This window comes from Caretta caretta, chromosome 3, assembly GCF_965140235.1.
Source record: "Caretta caretta isolate rCarCar2 chromosome 3, rCarCar1.hap1, whole genome shotgun sequence".
In the NCBI taxonomy this organism is placed as follows: domain Eukaryota; kingdom Metazoa; phylum Chordata; order Testudines; family Cheloniidae; genus Caretta; species Caretta caretta.
In genome coordinates this window covers 142,900,237-142,922,361 of record NC_134208.1, presented here as the reverse complement: position 1 = coordinate 142,922,361, position 22,125 = coordinate 142,900,237, and the positions used below count along the sequence as shown (strand labels likewise).

The 22,125-nt window shown below is 43.2% G+C and overlaps 1 protein-coding gene across 2 annotated transcripts in view; it reads left to right on the top strand.

Moving 5' to 3' along the window:
* The window catches only part of SMYD3 (SET and MYND domain containing 3), a 663,495-nt gene that overhangs the window by 227,617 nt on the left and 413,753 nt on the right, over positions 1-22,125 (top strand). The gene's annotated exons all lie outside the window — the stretch shown is intronic.

Below are 22,125 nucleotides of genomic sequence, written 5' to 3'. Positions count from 1 at the left end.
CCTGCATGCCACCTCTGCTCTGATGTGGCCTCCATACCAGTTACCATACTGGGACCCCTGGACTGCTTATTGGCAGCCACTTTCCAGATCACTGGTACCATAAGAAGGCTAGAGTCAAAGTCCCCTCCTCCCCAACCAGTCCCCCGTCAAGGTTCCTTCCCCACTCTGAACTCTAGGGTACAGATGTGGGGACCTGCATGAAAAACCCCCTAAGCTTATTTTTACCAGCTTGGGTTAAAACTTCCCCAAGGTACAAACTATTTTACCTTTTGCCCTTGGACTTTATTGCTGCCACCACCAAGCATCTAACAAATATATAACAGGGAAAGAGCCCACTTGGAAATGTCTTTCCCCCCAAAATCCTCCCAAACCCTACACCCCCTTTCTTGGAGAATGCTTGATAAAAATCCTCACCAATTTGCATAGGTGAACACAGACCCAAACCCTTGGATCTTAAGAACAGTGAAAAAGCAATCAGGTTCTTAAAAGAAGAATTTTAATTGAAGAAAAAGTAAAAGAATCACCTCTGTAAAATCAGGATGGTAAATACCTTACAGGGTAATCAGATTCAAAACATAGAGAATCCCTCTAGGCAAAACCTTAAGTTACAAAAAGACACAAAACCAGGAATATACATTCCATTCAGCACAGCTTATTTTATCAGCCATTTAAACAAAACAGAATCTAACACATATCTAGCTAGATTACTTACTAAGTTCTAAGACTCCATTCCTTTTCTGTTCCCGGCAAAAGCATCACACAGACAGGGAGAACGGGTTCTCCCTGCCTCCAGCTTCGAAATTATCTTGTCTCCTCATTGGTCATTTTGGTCAAGTGCCAGCGAGGTTATCCTAGTTTCTTAACCCTTTACAGGTGAAAGGGTTTTTCCTCTGGCCAGGAGGGATTTAAAGGTGTTTACCCTTCCCTTTATATTTATGACACCCGCCAAAGGAGGAGATGTCTGAGGAGCAGGAGGCCAGGGAAAATAAAAAAGCCACCCCTCAAACACCTATTTCATCCTTTTCTCTAGATGAGAAGGTCCTGGCAGTAGTGGCTGCTTACCTCTGACTAGGAACAATCCTAGTCTTCCCATATCTTGACAACTGACTACTCAAGGGTGTTCCTATGAAGCAATGCTATCTTCCACTCATATGGCACTTGCTCTTTTCCAGGAGTTGGGTCTCCAGCTGAATGTAAAAAAATCCGCATTATCCCATGTACAGAAGATACTGTTTATAGGGACAACTTTGGACTTGTTTACGGCCAGGGCCTACCTTCCCTTAAACATTCATAACTTTCTTGATTCTGGCAGGGTCAATTCAGGGGAGCTCTTGAACCACAATAAGGTACTGTCTTCAGCTCCTGGGAAAAAAAAAGTGGGTGGTCAGCACCCACTAGCAGTCCTGCCTCCCACCTGCCAGCGGGCCCCGATCAGCTCCTCCCCCCTCCAGCGCCTCCTGCCCACCGGTGATCAGCTGTTCAGCGGTGTACAGGAGGTGCTGGGAAGAAGGGGGAGGAGCAGGGGCGGGACGCATTCTGGGAAGGAAGTGGAATGGGGTGGGAAGAGATGGGGCAGGGTGGGGCGACGGCGGGAAGGGGATGTAGCAGGGGCGGGGCAAAGTGGGGGTCAGGCACCCCCCGGGAAATCACAAAGGCTGTGCCTGTGGCGGTCAGCATCATTTGTTTCAGAGGAAGGTGCAAGAACCCTGCGGTAGGCAATTATGAGTCAACTCATAGCGAAAGTTTCCTCCTTTTTCCCGATCTGACTCAGTGCTGTGCTCAGAGATGTGTGGGAAGGCATTCACTGTGATTTCCATGGTACCCTAAGCCTTGTTTCTGGGTAGTGCAGGGCACATTTTGCCCCCTCTTTTTTAATTTTGTTAAGTTTATGTAGCGTTTGTGAATAGTGTACTGGAGAGAGAAGTTCCTTGTCCACAGAACTCTGAGGACTTCACAGAACTGTTATAATAATAGGAACACTTGACATCATGTATCAAAAAATGGTTTTAATATGATTTGTCAAATTCATTTATGGGAGCTAAGGATTGATGTAGACAATCTGATTGTTGGAGTAAATTACAGAATACCCATGTTTATAAAAATTAGTTCATAGATTTGCAAATCATGCACTGAAACTCCGTATCCAAATACTCTTGCGTTTCGGGGAAATTCAGGTTCAGATCTAAATGTGGAAGCTGTGGATCATTTCTGCACATTAGTGCGCCATGCAAAAAGGGGAAAAAAACCAAAAAATTACTGCTGCTGTTTGTCTCACATGTACGCAGATTGCCCCAACCTACTGTGTTTCAGGATTTTTTAACAACCTTTAAAAAATGTTTTTCTTTATCCACACAAGTTGTCATCTGGTGTCAAAACCATGCTAATATAAACAGTTGCTCTTTCACCTTTTCAGGAACAGGGGATTTCTGTAGTCTGTATGGAATTTAATAAAATTAGAAGCCATTAAATTGAAAGAAAATGGAGGGTGTCCATGATACAACCTAATTGATCCTTAAGATATCAGGCAGTTGGTCCACAGAATCTCTGTGGGTCTAAGGACTTTCTGGGATCCAAAGTCATAGAATGAAATCATGGCTCTGAGATGGTAATAACTTTGCTCTGCAATCGTAGCTGCAGAATTATGGAAATCCATGCTGATTTCCTCCTAAGAGCAGAGTATCTGACTCTGCCTAGTCCAGTTGGGCTTCTTGGAAATGAGGTCCAAGGACTTTACTCAGTATGCTCAGGTTTTCCCCTGTTTGGGCCGCCTTCTGTCCTTATTCCAGCCAGTTATCATCTGTCAGTCAAGGAGGAATGAATGTCAGTGAATACCGAGCAGCAAGGGAAAATTTTTTATGAGATCAGAACCCCACAAGGAATTGTATGGTTCCTTGCCACTGTTATTTGCATTTCATATTTTTATTAGAAAATAGGTCCTTAACCCGAACACCAGATCTGACCTGAACTGTGAAGTTTGGATACAGACCTAAATTTCAGCTTTGCTTGTTCAGTCTATTTCTATAATGGGCCTTAACTAGAGTCCCCAAATGAGTGTTTGGGGAAGCTGGGGCTGAGACCTGGATCTGAACTCAGTGACTCAAGCCCTTCTATGAAATGCAGATGGAATACTTAGCTCTAAAATAGCTTTAGAAATAGTGGTTTCAGAGGGAATAGTGGTTCTGTCCATGTACGTTTGTTGGTCTCCTATATGTGGTGTCCTGTGTTACATTACTGTGACATATGTTGTACTGTGGTATCTTTTGTAACCCTGTTGTTTATTTTTTCTGCTGATCAATAACTACTTCTGTCCAGGACACCACTAATACTTTAGGACCTTATACCAACCTGCATTTTCTTCCTGTTCTGGCTTTTAGTCATCTTCTTTTATTCAGCTGCTCTAATGAGTACACAGTACCTACTGTCTGGACTTAACAGCACTCTCCCAGTCAAAGATTTATGACATAATTCTGCTTTAGCAGATTTAAACCACTCTGTAGCCTTTTAAACAAGAATTTACATTACAGGGTGGTTCATTTTGTAATCTGCTAGACGTTTATTGTTTTACAGGCTATATGCAACATTCAGTAGCGGGGAAAATGTAATTTTAGGTGCTAAAATACATACCAGCAAATACAAACCAGTAACCTGAACAGTGTGATTTGAAGACATGACTTCTCTCTATACAGTACATGTTCTTTAAAGGGAGCAGCCACCGCTTTCCAGCTCATTGTAATTCACACCACATCCAGAACTACTGGAAAACTAATGAAAATGCTGGGAGTACAAGGCTTTATTTTACTGTTGAGAATTCTCACAGGTTACAATATTATGTTGTGCCTAATTCTCCTGGTGTAGCATTTTTTTAACATGATTTTTATTTTCAGCCCAGTGATCCATTTCATGCATTAACCCCTTACCCACTGAGTACACTGTGTAACACAAATGCGCTTTCAAAGGAAAAGGCTTTCACTAGATTAATTATAAATGGGAAAAATCTTTGCAATCAACTAGAAATCTTTTATATTCGTCGTCTCGCAGACATGAAAATCTGGAAAACTGGGGCTTTTAAGTCCAACTCCAAGAAGATCAAAGTGCTGGGACAGGGCAAGGATGCTGTCTTTCATCCTAGAGTGTGAGATCTGAAGTGATGCAACTGTTGCCATAGTAGAATTATATTAAACTGAATGAACTCCAGTCAACACCACTGAGAAAAAATAAACCAGCAGGATAAATTATTTTAAAATGATTCCCATCACATTTCCCTCCTTGACATAAAATAAAATGTAGGGAGACTTAGTGTTTTTTGAAATATAATTAGAACCAGTGGAAAGTCAGGGGAATATTTTTGGAGTATAATCTGTCTCAGAAATAATTCATATGTTCTACTAAAAAAAAGTCATTCATGAAACACCTTCACTTGTCAAGTGAGTGATAGACAATCACGTCCCCAGTTAACTGATGCAGTTTTAAAATGCAAAGAATGTTATCACTAGAATATTATGATTGGTGTCCTTAGATGTTAATAAATTCCTTCAAAATTCAAATAGGGATATTTGCCTGCCTTTTTTACAGAAATAAATTATTAGTCATTAGCATATTAAAATGCAGCTAAAGGATAACATTATTATACAAAATATGTATATTAGGGTGCTTGAGAGAGTGAATAAAATCACATGCTATGGTCTCTGCCCCTAAGAGTTTACAGTCTAATTTTAGACATGACCTTGAGTGAGAATAACAAACAATAGGAAGGATGTGGTAAATGAAATACCAGGGATATAGTAATAAAACGATGCAGTTACTCAGTTTTGGTATTTGCACTTCTTAGTGGTTCTGTTAAAAACATACTGTAGCACCAGGGGTATTTGAATTAATGAAGTGTTGCCACATTGTTAGGAGTTTTTTGTTTGTTTTAAACAAACTTTAATGCTACCAGAGCCCACACAAAGCAGTGCCTGCCTCCCTGAAAGCTGGTAACAGCACCAAAAGAACACTTTTGCTACGTCTACACTGCCTCACAGTTGAAACTATGGGGTATGAATAGCGGTGTGCACCAAGGTGCTGCACTGTAACTCCGCCATGTGGACACTGTGGGTGTGAACAAAAAGGTTCCTAGTTCGCATTAATGTAGTTCCAGCCAAGTGGCGGAGTTACAGTGCAGCCCTCACAAGCCCTCAGTTTCATTATCATTTCCCCAGACCTCTCTCTGAAAACATACCCACCTTCTAACACTGTAATAGGGGAGGGTAAGCTCATTACATTGCCCCTTTCTGTATTTTATTTTATGTAGGTTTTTATACTGTTCTCATCGATACAGGATCTGAACGACTTCCAGTACTGCATTACATGACACACCTAACATCTGTTGTGTGGTTTGTGCTCTCATCCTCTCCCCCTGGGGAGAATTGTACATGTTGTGAGTGTTTTGTTTTGGTAGGACTTCTGGTTTAGTTTGTATATCCCTGTTGCTCTGTGTTTGTGTTAGAAAAGGCAGGTTGAAGAAGTTCGCCTTACACTTGGAGTGAAGGTGGTGAGGTCTGCGATGGTTTTTAGTTTCTGTTGGAGTTCATTCCACAGTCTCAGAGTGGTTCCCATGAAAGATCAGTCTCCTACACAGACAAGTTTTACCCTTACCATAAAGAGTACCATTGTGCCAGAGGAACAGAGTTGTTGACCTTGGTCCTCATGTTGGAGCTTTAGGGGATCTTTTAGATATCCTACGTCCAGGCCATGAAGCACCCTTAAGATAAGGACTGAGACCTTGAACATGACTCCATATTATATAAAGACAAGATGGGTAATATCTTTTATTGGACCAACTTCTTTTGGTGAGAGAGACAAGCTTTCAAGCTTACACAGAGCTCTTACTCAGGTCTGGGAAATGTGTTCAGAGTGTCACAGCTAAATACAAGGTGTAACAGTTCAACACACATTTCAAGGGACTATTCGAGGTGGAGTGACCTGTTAACACTCCTCCAGTCATAGAGGGGAAAGGAAGGGGTTGAAAGTAATGGGGGGGGGAGAATTATTAGTGGATTATAGACTGTTGTAATAAGCCATAAATCCAGTGTCTCTATTCAGTCCATGATTTGTAGTGTCTAGCAAAGTTATGAATATAAGGTTCCAGGTGAGCATTTTCTTTGTCAAGTCAGTGTAGAGATTGGAGGGCAGGTTTTATGTGCTTGTGGTGTCCCATATTGGATATACAACAGTGTTCTGTAGGAGTTTCTTTAGCACTGATGGATTCATGCCCAAGTTCCAGACAAGAGGTGAGTCAGGCATGAGTAACTGAGACTAGATTATCATCTGCCAGGTGGGAATGGAATCTCCTAGCCAACCAGAGATGGCAGAAAGCACTACTCACAGATGCTACTGTGTGAGGAGAGCTTAATATCAGTGAGTAACCCAAGAGCATTCCTAAACTACGGGCTGAATAAACCAATTGTGGGAATATACATTTGTTCCTATTCTCCCACAACAGAGGCAGAAGTTCCAGGTCTATGAATAAGCATAAGCAAACTGTGGGTGGTCTGCAAATTCTTTGGGGTCAACATGAGGGTTGGGGATTGTTCAAGAGATGTCTGTTTTGCCACTCATGTATCACACCTCTGGCGCCAACTCTCCATAGCTCTGCAAGTGATCATATGCCATCTTTAACACTGCAGGCTGTATGGTCAGTTTCTGTGCAGTACACCTTCCTACAGCTCCAGGCAGTCCCATTGGCCCCACAAAGGTGTAATCAGTATCTGCTCCCAGGAGGGCTCTGCCCTGCCTGTTTCTGCCAAAAGAGGAGAGCTAAAACCAGAAGTTATGGGCCTGATGCAGAAATTACTGGGTGAAATTCAATGGCTAATGTTATGCAGGAAGTCAGACTAAATAATCATAATGGCCCCCTCTGGCCTTGAAATCTGTGGTACCAGCAGTCAAGGAAAAGTTGTGTCCAATTATCTTCTTTTATTATTTGTATTACTGTAGGGCCCAGAGACCCAGCTTTATGCTAGGTGTTTACTAACACATAGTAAGAGACAGGCCATGCCCTGAAGAGCTTACAGTCTACAAAGGGCAGTAAAAGGAAGTATTGTTATCCCCATTTTACAGATGGGAAACTGAGGCAATGAGCGGAGAGATTAAGTGATTTGCCCGCGTCTCACAGGAATTCTGGGGTAGAGCAGGGAACTCCTGAGTCTCCTTCCAGAGTCTTAGCCACAAGATCATCCTCTTTCATTTCCCATGTGCCCTCTCCAGAGTGCCCAAGCAATCAAGTCCAGTGTTTCTACTAGAAGAAACATGTCTCCCTGGAGGCCTTTATTTTTTTTTAAAGGGTCAGGCCTTTTTTATACACCCTAAAGAAGCAAAAGTGGGCACAAACATAACCTCCCCCCCCTTTGCAAATCACCTTTAGAATTCATTCCATGCTTTTATTCTAGAAAAGGAGAAAGTAGGATAAAGATGTACCTAATGCCTTTAAAACAATGTTTTTACAATAGGTGTTTTATATAAAAAGTTTTAAGGCTTCTCTAAAAGACTTGACCAGTGAACTAATTTAAATTGTGACAGGAATTGAATTTGAAAGATGGCTTTCCAGACGCCTGAGACTTTGGCCTGGTCTACACTTAAAAAGTTTTGTCACCATTACTATGTTAGTTAGGCATGAAAAATATCATATCCTTAACCGACATAACTAGGCTAGCAAAACTCCTAGTGTAGATGCACAAATAGTTATATCAGCCAAAATGTCCTTATTTTGTCAGGGAACTGGTATGAGCTGTGCTGTCAAAAGAAGGGTTTGCCAGTACTGCCAAATCCTTTCTAGGGTAGACAACGCCTTTAACTCAGGATGTCGCCACTACTTTAAAGTCATGATTGGATGGCTGTGTTTGCTTTATTTTGATGTTCTAGAATAATATGCAGCTATAGCACACACACCTTATAGAATAAGAATTCATTTATTAATTAGAGTACAGTATATGTAATTTTCAGTTGTACTGAACATTTATTTTCCTAAGGGTAAGGCCAGCACATTGTCATTTGGCAATGGGATTTGACTGCATATCTCTCAATTGTCAGATCTGCCACTATGTGATGGAAGCAACCAAAATATGTGACAATCAAAATGTGGAGCACCTGTGTTTTGTGGCACCTCACACCATAGTTGACAGACTGTAAAGGTTAATAACTATAAATCTGCTTTTAAGGATGTTGTTTTAATTGTGTGAGTTAATCATAGAGCTATAGAAGATTAGGGTTGGAAGAGACCTCAGGAGGTCATCTAGTTCAACCCCCTTCTGAAAGCAGAACCAACCCTAGCAATAAACCAGTTATTAAGAAAGCAACAACCGAGAAAACAGAAAAATGTCTGAGCAGCAATGATTGAGCTCTGGAACTTCAGTGCCCCAGCACAGACCTCTACCATTTGACCTGAAGAAGCAAGTGTTATCCTTCAGATGGACCAGACAGCCACTAGTGGAGAATGGGGCATTCGCTTTGTCAATGGGTTATATAACTGTTGAATTAGGACTCTTGGGTTCTAATCCTGCCCTGGAAAAGGCTGGTATGTGATACCGTGGTTATAGGTACCTAGATTTGGCACATTTTGCCTGAGAGTCAGTTTGGCTGAATGAATGAGACTTGGGTTCTGTGGTCATTTCTTGCAGAAATATAACCTCTCAGGCCATTTATTTATAAAACGGGGATGATACTTGCCTGTGTCTTAGTATAAGCATATGAGGCCATGCTCAAGGCAAGGTTGTGAAGTGCACAGAAATATCAACAGCAGTCAGCATGGAAGAGGTGAGTTTAGAATCCCTGGCTGCCTGGTTCACAGTCCAGGGCACCTAAGCGAAAGGGGATTCTTCAGGAGAATCTGTCCCTTTATGTCTGCAGAACATTGCCTGCCTTGACTCAGCTGATTCACCCAAAATGCAGAACATACTGCGAAATCTGGGACATCGGAGAGGTATAGAATCATACAATATCAGGGTTGGAAGGGACCTCAGGAGGTCATCTAGTCCAACCCCCCGCTCAAAGCAGGACCAAGCCCCAACTAAATCATCCCAGCCAGGGCTTTGTCAAGCCTGATCTTAAAAACCTCAAAGGATGGAGATTCTACCACCTCCCTAGCATTCCAGTGCTTCACCACCCTCCTAGTGAAAATCTTTGATTGACTTTCTTTTCTGATGAGCTGTAGCATACAAAATCAGCCCTCTATTACTTTTTGTTGTTTATGTTGCCATAGCACCTAGGAGATCTAGTCATGGACAAGGACCCCATTGTGCTAGGTGCTGTATACACACAGAACAAAAAGACGGTCCCTGGCCCAAAGAGCTTATAATGTAAGACACGAGACAAAAAGTGGGAGTATAAGGAAACAATAAGGCAGTATTGGTTGGGGTTCTAAGTGGTGAACTGTGCACCAGCGGCTTAACTATGTTGAATGTTTTGAAGATACCCAGGAGAGTTTTCAGGAGGGATTTGAAGGAAGGTAATGAAGTCGCCATTTGGATATTCACATGGAGCTCCTCCGAAGGGAATGTCAGCATAGCACTCATAAGGGAATGAGAGGGTTAGATTTACTTGAACTCTGTCCCATTAAGGATTGAGGGTCTGCTGAGTGGGTCAAAAGGGATGTCTTGGGCTGCAGCAGCAGAGTTTGGTGCGCTCTGAAAAGACTCAGCAGCAACGGGCGTGTGCAAGCTGTGTGTGTTTGGTTTTGGATACTAAGTTTGATAAAACTCCAATTTTAAAACGGGTCTGGGAGTGTAACATCTACACAGCAAAAGCTGTGCATGAGTTAGCCTCCTCAGCGAGCTGGGGTAACGGTACCAGTGAAGACAGAGTAGCGCGGGCCTCAGAACAGGCTAGCAAGCCAGCCAAGTATATACCCAGGGTCCACGCCAGGCCTGTATTATCTGTGCTGAAGCTCATACTGCATCATCTTCACGGCTGTTGAATCCAGCTAGTGTGGGTAACAAGTGAGCTTGGGTGGGCTAGCCCATGAACAGTTTTTACTGGGTGGACATACCCTACGTGTGAGGGACAGCGTGGGAGAAAGCATGACGGTGCTTGTTTGAAAATTTAACAAATGGGTGGTGGAGGCTGGCGTCATGGGCCAATTCAAAGGCAGGAATCAATATTTCTATTATAAATGAAAGATGATAGGTAGGGTGGGGCTAGGTCGTGAAGGGCCTTGACGGTGAAGACGAGCTCATTCTGTGTTGTCTGTCAGAGAAGGGGAACCAGTGGAGGGATTCAAAGAGAAGGGTGATGTAGTCAGACTGACAGGCTAGAAGAATGATCTTTGCAGCAGCATTTGGAATGGATATGAGCAGGGTGAGATTCCCTTTGGCAAGGCCAGAGAAAAGGTCTTGTTTCTGGAGCCAGAGTTCATAAAGAACAAAAGAATAAGGTCTCTTGCTACCTAAGTCTGCACATGCAAGGAAGATTTCTGCAGGCAAAGCTTTTCCATACACTTTTTCTTGGAATGAATCTGTTCCCATTTCACTCCAACTCATTTACAGCAAATGACTGGTAAATATTTCCGCTTCTCATTTCTGATGGAGAAATCAACTTCACCCAGCCCCGTTCTCCTAATGGCAGAGCTGTGTTACCAAAGGCATCTGTTAAAGTTTTAACCCTCTTGCTGACAAACGGTGCAAGACCTCTGTCAAGGCTGAGTCCCCACTCTGTTAGTTTGAGTGCAGAAGGTGGGGGCCTGCAAGGATTCTAAAAATTAATACTTGCCACTCCAGGCTTGTATTAAACTCCCAAGGTTCCAGCTTTTCTCTGACCTTGGCTTGGTAAACACTGCCACCACCCAAATGCAAAAACACCCTTGGATCTAGGAAGGCGCATTTGGGAGTTCCTCCCTATGGGATACCGTCAAACCCTTTCACCCCCACCCCTCAGGGAAGAGCTGAGAAAGAAAACAAAGGAAATTAGCTGTTACCACCAGCTAGTTAAACAACATATGCACGAACCTCTTAGGGATACAAAAATCCAATCCTGTTGTTAAAAAAGGTAAATTTTATTAAAAACAAAAAGGAAAAAATACATCTGGAACTTAGGCTTTTGCTGGATTTTAAAAGAGCAATTCCACAAATTAATCACCCAAAATTGCTTTCTTGGGGGTTCAGTTTAAAGGTTGCAAGCAAACAAAAGCATCTGGGGTTAGCACAGAGGAGATCCACAAGCCAAAATAAGAAACATTCCCTATCCAAATAATTTCTTCTAAGTATGGAAGATACTTTTTCATACCTGGTTCAAACCTTACACAGCATTCCTGCATATAGCATTGCTGCTCCATGTCCCTGCAGCCCAGAGAACAACAGACAAAGGGAAAGTTTCTTTCCCAATTTCAAAAAAGTTCTACCTTCCTATTGGCTCTTTTGGTCAGGTGCCCACTCCTTTTCTTTTACTTGTGGGCTTGTTAACCCTTTACAGGTAAAGCAAGCAGAGAACAGCTACCAAGAGGGATTTTACAGCTAACTGGCTGGCTGGGTGTCCATCAAAGGGAGCTCCCCCCTCCTCCTTCATTTATCACAACCTCTACATCCTATCACAACACAAAGTTTTTGTAGCCAGGGAATGAATGTTAAATCAAATCTTGAAGTCCTTACTGAGGCCTTCGGCAGGCAAAAGTCACTTTCACTAACTTTGAATAAGGTCTTCAGGATTTGCACCAGGACTAATGGGGTGAAATGAGATTTAGGATGTAAGTGTTGGTTTTCTAAGTACTCCAGATGGTTGTTTACAAGTAGGCTGCCTTTCTCGAGCTTTTACATCAGTGTACAGTGATCTGTGATGTAAGTATCTCGTGTTTATCCTTATGGTCCAAAGTTTCCACATGTATATCTGTTTCTTCTCATCACTCTTCCAGTTTTGGATAATTTAGAAGAGATGCCCTCTATTTTTTTCTCAGAGGACAAATTCACTGCGACTGTAGGCCCGAAGTGTTTTTGGGCCTTTATTTTCTAAGACAGTAATTTTATGCTCCATCATTAAAACAGGCTTGATTTCCCACTTCAATACATTATTAGAATGTAATGTGTAAAGTTACTTAGGCTATGCTAGGGTGTGGCAGAGTACCACCCCATCCCCTCATATTGCTGTCTTGCAAGTCACTTAACAGCTACAGTTTTTAAAACATTTGCCAAAAATGGCTACGCTAGTGAATTCGCTATTACAAGACAGTTGGTGACGGAATGGCTAACAGCTAAATTTAAATGACGTCATAGTATTGATTAACAAGCATATATCGTGATGACTATTGACTGTTAGCGATGGATTAGAGCGTATAAAGCATTTCTTTATGGCACCCTGTGGCAATAACTTGTAAAATAAACCCTTTTGTATTTATAATGAGCTCATTCATTATTTCTCATTGTTTTTACCATTGCAACCATACTAGTGTGCTCAGTTCTAGTAGAGTGGCACCTCAGCCATGTAGAGGCTACCTTTCCAGTTTCATCAGCTCAAAAAGGCAGGAAGTCTGTTCTTTCCTCACTACCAGTAAAGAAAAACTCAAGTGAACTTGTTTGTTTTGTTTTTTCTTTTCAGGAAACTGAGTCGGATTTTGTACCTTGTCAATGGCAAAATGTCAGATTCTGATTTCGGTGATGCAGGTGTAAAGTCAGAGTAGTTCCATTAACATCAATTATTGTTACTCTGGACTGGCACCAGATCAGAATCTGACCCCAAGTACATGGAAATGTTTTCAATTTTACAAGTTTGAGTGGTGATGATGTGCAAAAGTTCATTTTATCAAAGGGTCTGATGTAACTTCATTATGCAGATTGTATTTTAAAGATATCAAATATACTCATTTAAAAAAAAAATCTGTTCTAGTAGGAAACAATACTGTAATTCTGTTGTGGGCTTTTTCTTCCTATCCTATCAGTTGGGAAAAACTTCGGGTCTTATTTTTTCCCTAACAAAACCTTACAGGTTTCAGTCGTGCTATACCAGTGATGAATTTGGCTTTGTGGAAAGAAAACAGAAAACTGCATGATTTAAGGGTAAGGCTAATAGTAAAGGTTAATGTCATCTTTGTTACTGATGGGTGACTTCTTACTTGTAAGAACCAAACCAACTTTTTGCCTATTCCTTCAAGAGAGCCTGAGCTTTTGACATTCAGGAAAGGTGAGGTAACCCACTGGCACCTCGATATCACGCTACCTCTATCGTTTGCAGGTCAGCGGTAAGGTGGCCCACTCTGCTTCAGTGTCAAGTTGTTGGGTGAGGGGAATGCTCCTTTCCCTGGTGGCCGCATCACAGAAACGTTAAGTGATACAGCCTGTCTTCTGTATTTATTGAAGTGAATGGTGCATTCTGAGTGATATAGGGTAGGGCAGTCCCAGAGGCCTCCTTGGTTAGATGAGAACAGCAGGACAGAGCTAGACAGAGGAGTACTGCCACTTGGCTATGTATGCTAAAGAAAGGGTGGGTGAACCAGACTAACTCCTGCCTCCAGAGATAGGTAGTGAGCCATGTTTAGGCCATTTCCAGAAATGGCCTAAACTGGAGAGGTGGGGTGGAGTGGGCTAACTAGCCACTCCTGAAGATAATTTTATTTAGATCTAGGGCTTGTTCTCAGGGTGCAGGGGGAGAGATGCTGAAAAGCTATAGGTGGGAATGGACTTGTGCCAGGGAACTAGGAATATCTATAAACTAGAGCTGCTGTTTATAGGCTAGTTTTTTATTGTGAAAATGTGCTCTCATTTAAAATGTAATGAACCTAAAAGCCATACCTTTGATTAGATAGTGTGTAGGTGAAGATTTTTAATACAGTCTGTGCCTAAAAGTAAGAATGGGAAGTTGTGTTTCTTCCAGCTGCATGTTTCTTTTGGCTTTGCAGGTCTTGCAACACCCTGTGCTTCATGCATTGCAGAAGAACATGACCTATAAAGAAACAACAACCACCTTTATTTTCCCTTGAGACAAAAATCAAGGGCATCTCTTCTAAATTAACTAAACTGGAGGAGTGATGAGAAAAACCAGATACACAAGTGGAAACTCTGAGCAATAAAGATAAAACATGAGATACCTGCATAACAGCTCACTCTGCACTGATGTAAAAGCTTGTTGCAGACAACCTGTCTGGAGTACTTAGAAAACCAACTTTGTGCCAGAAACATAAGAATTCTCTTGAGCCCCAAATGAGGAAGGTGAGATGGATTTCGTTTCCTTTATAAAATGCTGTTATGCCATCAGTTCTAAATCTTCATGTGGCAGAAGATCCTATATACGGTATGTAGGAAAGACTCGCCAAATTCCTATGAGGAAACCCAACACAAACACCCAGATGGGGAAACATTATACTTATAACCCTCTGTGGCCAAAGAGACTGAAAATGAATGCTACATGTATCTCCCTTTCAAAATATAGGGTAAGATTCTGATCCTATTATAAATAATTGGGAATTTTGCCACTGATTTCAAGGGAACTGGGATTTGGTTCATAGAACATAAGTAGGCTTGATAGAATTAGGTTTTTATTTTTTAATAATTTCGACAGGTAATATCGATGTTGACTTTTAAGCATTTTTAAATGTTTATCGACTTACATTTTTACAGTTGCACAACATTCTGGGTTTTAACAATTTTTCTTCCAATTTTTATTGATTTAAATTATGGGGGGTGGGGGTCAAGCGGGGGGGGTATCAGTCAATTATTTAGTGACAGTAGAAGTTGAGTTTCAAAAAGTTAAAGTTTTTATAACCATTAAAATACACATTGTCAACATCATATGTCAAAATATGCAAAATATATGGCCTTAAACTGTGATCAATTCTCAAGCAGCATTTTTCTTACTGCTCTTATCTGGCAAATTTAGATTATTATCAATAGAAATATTTTTTTCATTTGTTTGTGTATGTATGGTGAAATTGACATTTTTCAGCATTTACCAATACAAATCTGATCCTTCTAAGCTTAAACATAAGGAAGCAAAATATCTTCTGCAGTCACTCAAGCTGGGCTAAAGGACATGGCAGAAGTGATTTTGAGTGGTTGGAAGAGGATGTAAAAGCTACTATCGTGCTGATTGACTGGCATTTCTTGTCCTGGTTCCATGGCTATGTGGCATTGCAGTTACCTGAGGTTTTTTTCTGTAATTTCTGGCACGGTGGCAGTGCCCTCTATTTCAGAGTCTCTTTTCTTTCTTGTGCAGTGGTGGTATTTAAAATGTGTCCACTACTTTGAAAGTTTGTACCTCTGGAGAGATTCCCTATTCACACAACAGGGAATACTGGCCCACTGGTGGTAACTCTCAAACCAGTAGAAACTTTTAAACCCACAGTACAGCTGCTGTACCTGGCACATAGATACAACTATGATGGTGCATTGCCATTCATAGCTAGTGAGCTAGCTAGATGGACAAGTGTGTAGATGATGATGGGAGGCTGGATTTTAAGGTGTATGCTGAGTAAAGGTGGTCAACATTTCTCTAATGAAATTTTTTGGTCAAAAAATGGCCTTTTAAAAATAACTAACATTAATGAAAAATGTTCTTTTTTAAAAAAAAAATGTGAAAAAACCTGAAACATTCTTCATTTTTGGACTTCCTCTTTTTCCTCCTTGTGTAATAAAAGGTGGGAAACATTGTGAACATTTTCCATATTGGTGCTTTTCAAAAACTTAAAAACAAAACTGTTTTTGAAATTTTTACAATTTCCTCCCTGTCTTTTTGACAATCTCTAATGTGAAAGATGTTTGAATTCTGATTACCTTTTCACTTTATGTTGGGCACCAGAGTGTGGCAGTTTAAGCAAAATGGGGAGGAGATTCTCATTTGTTTTCCCCATGAATATTTCTGTTTTCCACTGCTTTCCCATTGCATGGTATTAACTCTCTCTGGGGATGCGTTAGCAGTCAGATGGTTTCCTGCTCTGAAATATTGGAAGTTATTTATGAGGGTAAAGACTATGATGATCAATAAGGCTGATGAAAGGTAATGAACTACTGCTTCCAAACCACGAGAGTGTCCATTTACCCCAAACCATCCCTGCTGTCCAGCTACCTCTCCAATATTCCATGGTTTGGAGAAGAGATTTAGGTGTTCATTCTGCATGACATTAGACACTTAGCAAAAATGGCCTGCTGAAGATTGTTGAAAATGGAGAGGGCATAGCTTGGAGATACTGACTGAGATTTGCCCTATTGAAGGTGTACGTTGTTTCCAACCTCAAGTGCTTTGGCTACCCGCATTGTGGGTCACATCTCAAAGGGGCTTCTGTGGGGCTGCTGCTCCGCCTCCCACATAGACGGACAGGGCATGCATGAGAGGGTGGAGTCCTGGAATTTCTCTCCTCCCCTGAACTGACACAGTGGAGTGGCGGGGGGAGGAGAGTAACCTGCACCTGGCAAAGGCTGACACAGTTTGTTTTTCCCCGTGGAGCAAGGAGGGATCTAGGGACTGAATCATGGCCCCTCAGAGTCGCAGGTTCCTGGTCTGCACTTGCGGCAGAGCAGCTACCTCCTAAGGATCAGTTGTGTTGTTACAATCTAGTCCCATGTGCTGATAAGTGAGTAGACACTACCACCACGTAACACAGGGTAACCTCTGTAAATGGTTAAGCCTCACCAAAGAGAGCCAAGGGTTTGTAACAATTAAAAAAACAAACCAAAGATTTTTTCCACCCTGAGAAGCATAGAAACTGTGACTGGGTTGGCTGTTTGAAATGGTCACTATGAAAAGCAGAGTAACTGACTGACCCAAAAATGCAACTAGTAAGGCTAGTATTTTAATTTCTATCGTTAGGTTGCCTATAGAGGCTGCTAATGGGCATATCAAACAGGAAAATAAAGATATGTTCATTTTGTGCTCTAAATCTTCAGCTGTTCGAGCATCAATTAGGGGGATTAGAAAAGCTCCATCAGAGTTGACTGTATAAGATTCCTGTCTGCATAATGGATTTGCCCCCACTACAGCCCCTGGTGTAGCTGCCTTAGTACAACTACCGGTATGAACAGGCAAACCGTTCTTCACATCCATGCATCTTACTCTAGAGTCAATCAGGAGAAAGCTCCACTAGCATAAATAGTGGCTTTCCTGCTCTACGCTAGGGCGTGCTCTGGTGCAGCAAGGCCAGTGGCTGGCCACTCATGATTGAAATTGGGGCAAATCTTCAGTGTAGATGAGGCCTGGGTCTTGATAGTCCCCTACCCTCAGTAGAAGAGCTGCCTTAAGTGAATCACGGATCTTGCTAGGAGGACTGGATAGAGGGATGTTGAATCTCACATCGCTCCTCTCTTTCAGAATAGCCACTCTTCCTGTAACAAGATTCAAACAATCTGAAGGTAGTCACTAGAATCTCTCCGTAATAGAGTCCTTTGTGGCCATTAATATGTACAGTGAGTGTCTTTCACACAATGGGAGTGGTCAAAAGGATACAATAGGATAATATAAGAAAGACAGCTCTAGTGCATAATTATATGCATAATGTCATGGACACTCATTTATCCCTTATAGCTTAGGAAATATCCAGGAGGTCACCAGAGAGAGGAGGGAACAAACAAATGAACAACAACAAAATCGAGTAAGCCCTCCCCTTCCTCTCCTTTAGACCTCCTTATGCCTGAAATCCCTCTCTTGCTTTAGGAAGCCGTGGGTACATATAACGCTGCACATAACAAAACCAAACCAAACAAAACATGGCAGTGAGTCTCAGAACCTGGGTAAACTGACTCAGGCTCATGGGGCTCAGGCTACATGGTTAAAATGACAGTGTAGATATAGATGTACTCTGGCTGGAGCTCGGTGTCTGAGACACTCCCCCCTTTCTGGGTTTTAGAATCTGGGCTCAAGCCTGAGTGAGAATCTCTATGCTGATATTTTTAGCCCCGTACCGCTAACCCAAGTCAGGTGATGTGGGCTCTAAGACTCACTGCTGTCGTGTAGATATATCCTAATTATACCGGGGTGCTAATTCAGTTCACTTTTAAGTGCTGAAATCATGAAGAATCTCTGGTAGCAATTAGCAGACATCTAGTCACAAAGCAAGTCTGATCCTGATCCCATTCAACTGAATGGGAGTTTTGTCATTGGCTTTAATGGGAGCAGAATTAGATTGTTAGTAGAAAATAACTAGTAATAAACCTTGGGTTAAAGTTTTGTGGTGGGTGGTCATATGTATGATTTCCCCCAAAGGGTGTGTGTAGCTTATTGGTGTAACATTTGCCTTTTTTCACCTCATTCCATCCCTACGGTTGTTACCCTCATTGTTTATTATCCTGTTTGTTCTTTAAGCTCTTTGGGGCAGTGACTCGCCTCTTGCTTACTCCACAGTAAATCAGGAATAACTCCATTAAAGTCTATGGAGCTACATCAATATGAAACTAGTTGATAGTCTGTGAGTGAGAGGAGAATCAGTTTGATGCATTTTTATTTGCTCTATAAAGCACCTAGTGCACTTTTGGGAGCTGACATAATAATAAAGCCACTGTAGAAGTATTTTTCAGCATGTAGCTAAATCACCACAGTCTAGGAGACCGTTTCTAGTTTTTAACATTTTTGGAATTAAAAGGGTTTATTAATTCCATTCATCTCCCAGATAAGGGATCTCCGCAGCTGTACCAAGAGTATTTTTAATTTCTCCGTGCTCCGAAATCAGAACTACTTTTTGAAGTAAGCTCTGCTACAGCAGCTTATGATGTTAATTAGTTCATTGAAAGTAAATAGTAAAAATTAGCACTTCCAGCACATAGCTGTGACTGAACTTGGTAATCATAAATGGGTCATTTAAACATTCCAAAATATTTGTTCAATTTTTCATTGCTTTCTTCTATACTTATAGACCTTAATTGGTTCTTTACAAACCTCCTTTGAAAGGAAGTATCCTTACAGAGCTCCACTCTTTGGTCATATGTCCTCATGTGCAAGACTTCAGGAGCTGGAAGTAAATTTCTTGTAGTTTCCTGGACATTACTGAATAGACATTCTGTACATCTGACTTAGGGTATGTCTACACTACGGAATAAGGTCGAATTTATAGAAGTCGGTTTTTTAGAAATCGGTTTTATAAATTCGAGTGTGTGTGTCCCCACAGAAAATGCTCTAAGTGCATTAAGTGCATTAACTCGGCGGAGCGCTTCCACAGTACCGAGGCAAGCGTCGACTTCCGGAGCGTTGCACTGTGGGTAGCTATCCCACAGTTCCCGCAGTCTCCGCTGCCCATTGGAATTCTGGGTTGAGATCCCAATGCCTGATGGGGCTAAAACATTGTCGCGGGTGGTTCTGGGTACATATCGTCAGCCCCCCGTTCCCTCCCTCCCCCCGTGAAAGCAAGGGCAGACAATCATTTCGCGCCTTTTTTCCTGAGTTACCTGTGCAGTCGCCATACCATGGCAAGCATGGAGCCCGCTCAGGTAACCGTCACCCTATGTCTCCTGGGTGCTGGCAGACGCGGTACGGCATTGCTACACAGTAGCAGCAACCCCTTGCCTTGTGGCAGCAGACGGTACAGTACGACTGGTAGCCGTCATCGTCATGTCTGGGGTGCTCCTGGTCGCCTCTGTGAGGTCGATCAGGAGCGCCTGGGCAGACATGGGCACAGGGACTAAATTTGGAGTGACTTGACCAGGTCATTCTCTTTAGTCCTGCAGTCAGTCCTATTGAACCGTCTTATGGTGAGCGGGCAGGCGATACGGACTGCTTGCAGTCGTACTGTACCATCTTCTGCCGAGCAGCCATGAGATGTGGATGGCATGCAGTCCTTCTGCACCGTCTGCTGCCAGCCAAAGATGTAAAAGATAGATGGAGTGGATCAAAACAAGAAATAGACCAGATTTGTTTTGTACTCATTTGCTTCCCCCCCTCCCCTGTCTAGGGGACTCATTCTTCTAGATCACACTGCAGTCACTTACAGAGAAGGTGCAGCGAGGTAAATCTAGCCATGTATCAATCAGAGGCCAGGCTAACCTTCTTGCTCCAATAAGGACAATAACTTAGGTGCACCATTTCTTATTGGAACCCTCCGTGAAGTCCTGCCTGAAATACTCCTTGATGTAAAGCCACCCCTTTTGTTGATTTTAGCTCCCTGAAGCCAACCCTGTAAGCGCCCCTCCCAGCGTCAGAGCAATGGCAAACAATCGGGCATCTGAGAGTGCTGTCCAGAGCAGTCACAATGGAGCACTCTGATGGGGCTAAAACATTGTCGCAGGTGGTTCTGGGTACGTGTCGTCAGGCCCCCGTTCCCTCCCTCCCTCCGTGAAAGCAAGGGCAGACAATCATTTCGCGCCTTTTTTCCTGAGTTACCTGTGCAGACGCCATACCACAGCAAGCATGGAGCCCGCTCAGGTAACCGTCACCCTATGTCTCCTGGGTGCTGGCAGACGCGGTACGGCTTTGCTGCACAGTAGCAGCAACCCATTGCCTTCTGGCAGCAGACGGTGCAATACGATTGGTAGTCGTCCTCGTCGTGTCCGAGGTGCTCCTGGCCGCGTCGGCTGGGAGCGGCTGGGCAGACATGGTCGCAGGTACTAAATTTGGAGTGACTTGACCAGGTCATTCTCTTTAGTCCTGCAGTCAGTCCTATTGAACCGTCTTATGGTGAGCGGGCAGGCGATACGGACTGCTAGCAGTCGTACTGTACCATCTTCTGCCAGGCAGGCAAGAGATGAGGATTGCTAGCAGTCGTATTGCACCATCTTCTGCCGGGCAGGCAAGAGATGGGGATGGCTAGCAGTCGTACTGTACCATCTTCTGCCGAGCAGCCATGAGATGTGGATGGCATGCAGTCCTTCTGCACCGTCTGCTGCCAGCCAAAGATGTAAAAGATAGATGGAGTGGGTCAAAACAAGAAATAGACCAGATTTGTTTTGTACTCATTTGCTTCCCCCCCTCCCCTGTCTAGGGGACTCATTCCTCTAGGTCACACTGCAGTCACTCACAGAGAAGGTGCAGCGAGGTAAATCTAGCCATGTATCAATCAGAGGCCAGGCTAACCTCCTTGTTCCAATAAGAACGATAACTTAGGTGCACCATTTCTTATTGGAACCCTCCGTGCAGTCCTGCCTGAAATACTCCTTGATGTACAGGCACCCCCTTTGTTGATTTTAGCTCCCTGAAGCCAACCCTGTAAGCCGTGTCGTCAGTCGCCCCTCCCTCCGTCAGAGCAACGGCAGACAATCGTTCCGCGCCTTTTTTCTGTGCGGACGCCATACCACGGCAAGCATGGAGCCCGCTCAGCTCACTTTGGCAATTAGGAGCACATTAACCACCACACGCATTATTCAGCAGTATATGCAGCACCAGAACATGGCAACGCGATACCGGGCGAGGAGGCGACGTCAGCACGGTCCCGTGAGTGATCAGGACATGGACACAGATTTCTCTGAAAGCATGGGCCCTGCCAATGCATGCATCATGGTGCTAATGGGGCAGGTTCATGCTGTGGAACGCCGATTCTGGGCTCGGGAAACAAGCACAGACTGGTGGGACCGCATAGTGTTGCAGGTCTGGGACGATTCCCAGTGGCTACGAAACTTTCGCATGCGTAAGGGCACTTTCATGGAACTTTGTGACTTGCTTTCCCCTGCCCTGAAGCGCATGAATACCAAGATGAGAGCAGCCCTCACAGTTGAGAAGCGAGTGGCGATAGCCCTGTGGAAGCTTGCAACGCCAGACAGCTACCGGTCAGTTGGGAATCAATTTGGAGTGGGCAAATCTACTGTGGGGGCTGCTGTGATGCAAGTAGCCCACGCAATCAAAGATCTGCTGATATCAAGGGTAGTGACCCTGGGAAATGTGCAGGTCATAGTGGATGGCTTTGCTGCAATGGGATTCCCTAACTGTGGTGGGGCTATAGACGGAACCCATATCCCTATCTTGGCACCGGAGCACCAAGCCGCCGAGTACATAAACCGCAAGGGGTACTTTTCGATAGTGCTGCAAGCTCTGGTGGATCACAAGGGACGTTTCACCAACATCAACGTGGGATGGCCGGGAAAGGTGCACGATGCTCGCATCTTCAGGAACTCTGGTCTGTTTCAAAAGCTGCAGGAAGGGACTTTATTCCCAGACCAGAAAATAACTGTTGGGGATGTTGAAATGCCTATATGTATCCTTGGGGACCCAGCCTACCCCTTAATGCCATGGCTCATGAAGCCATACACAGGCAGCCTGGACAGT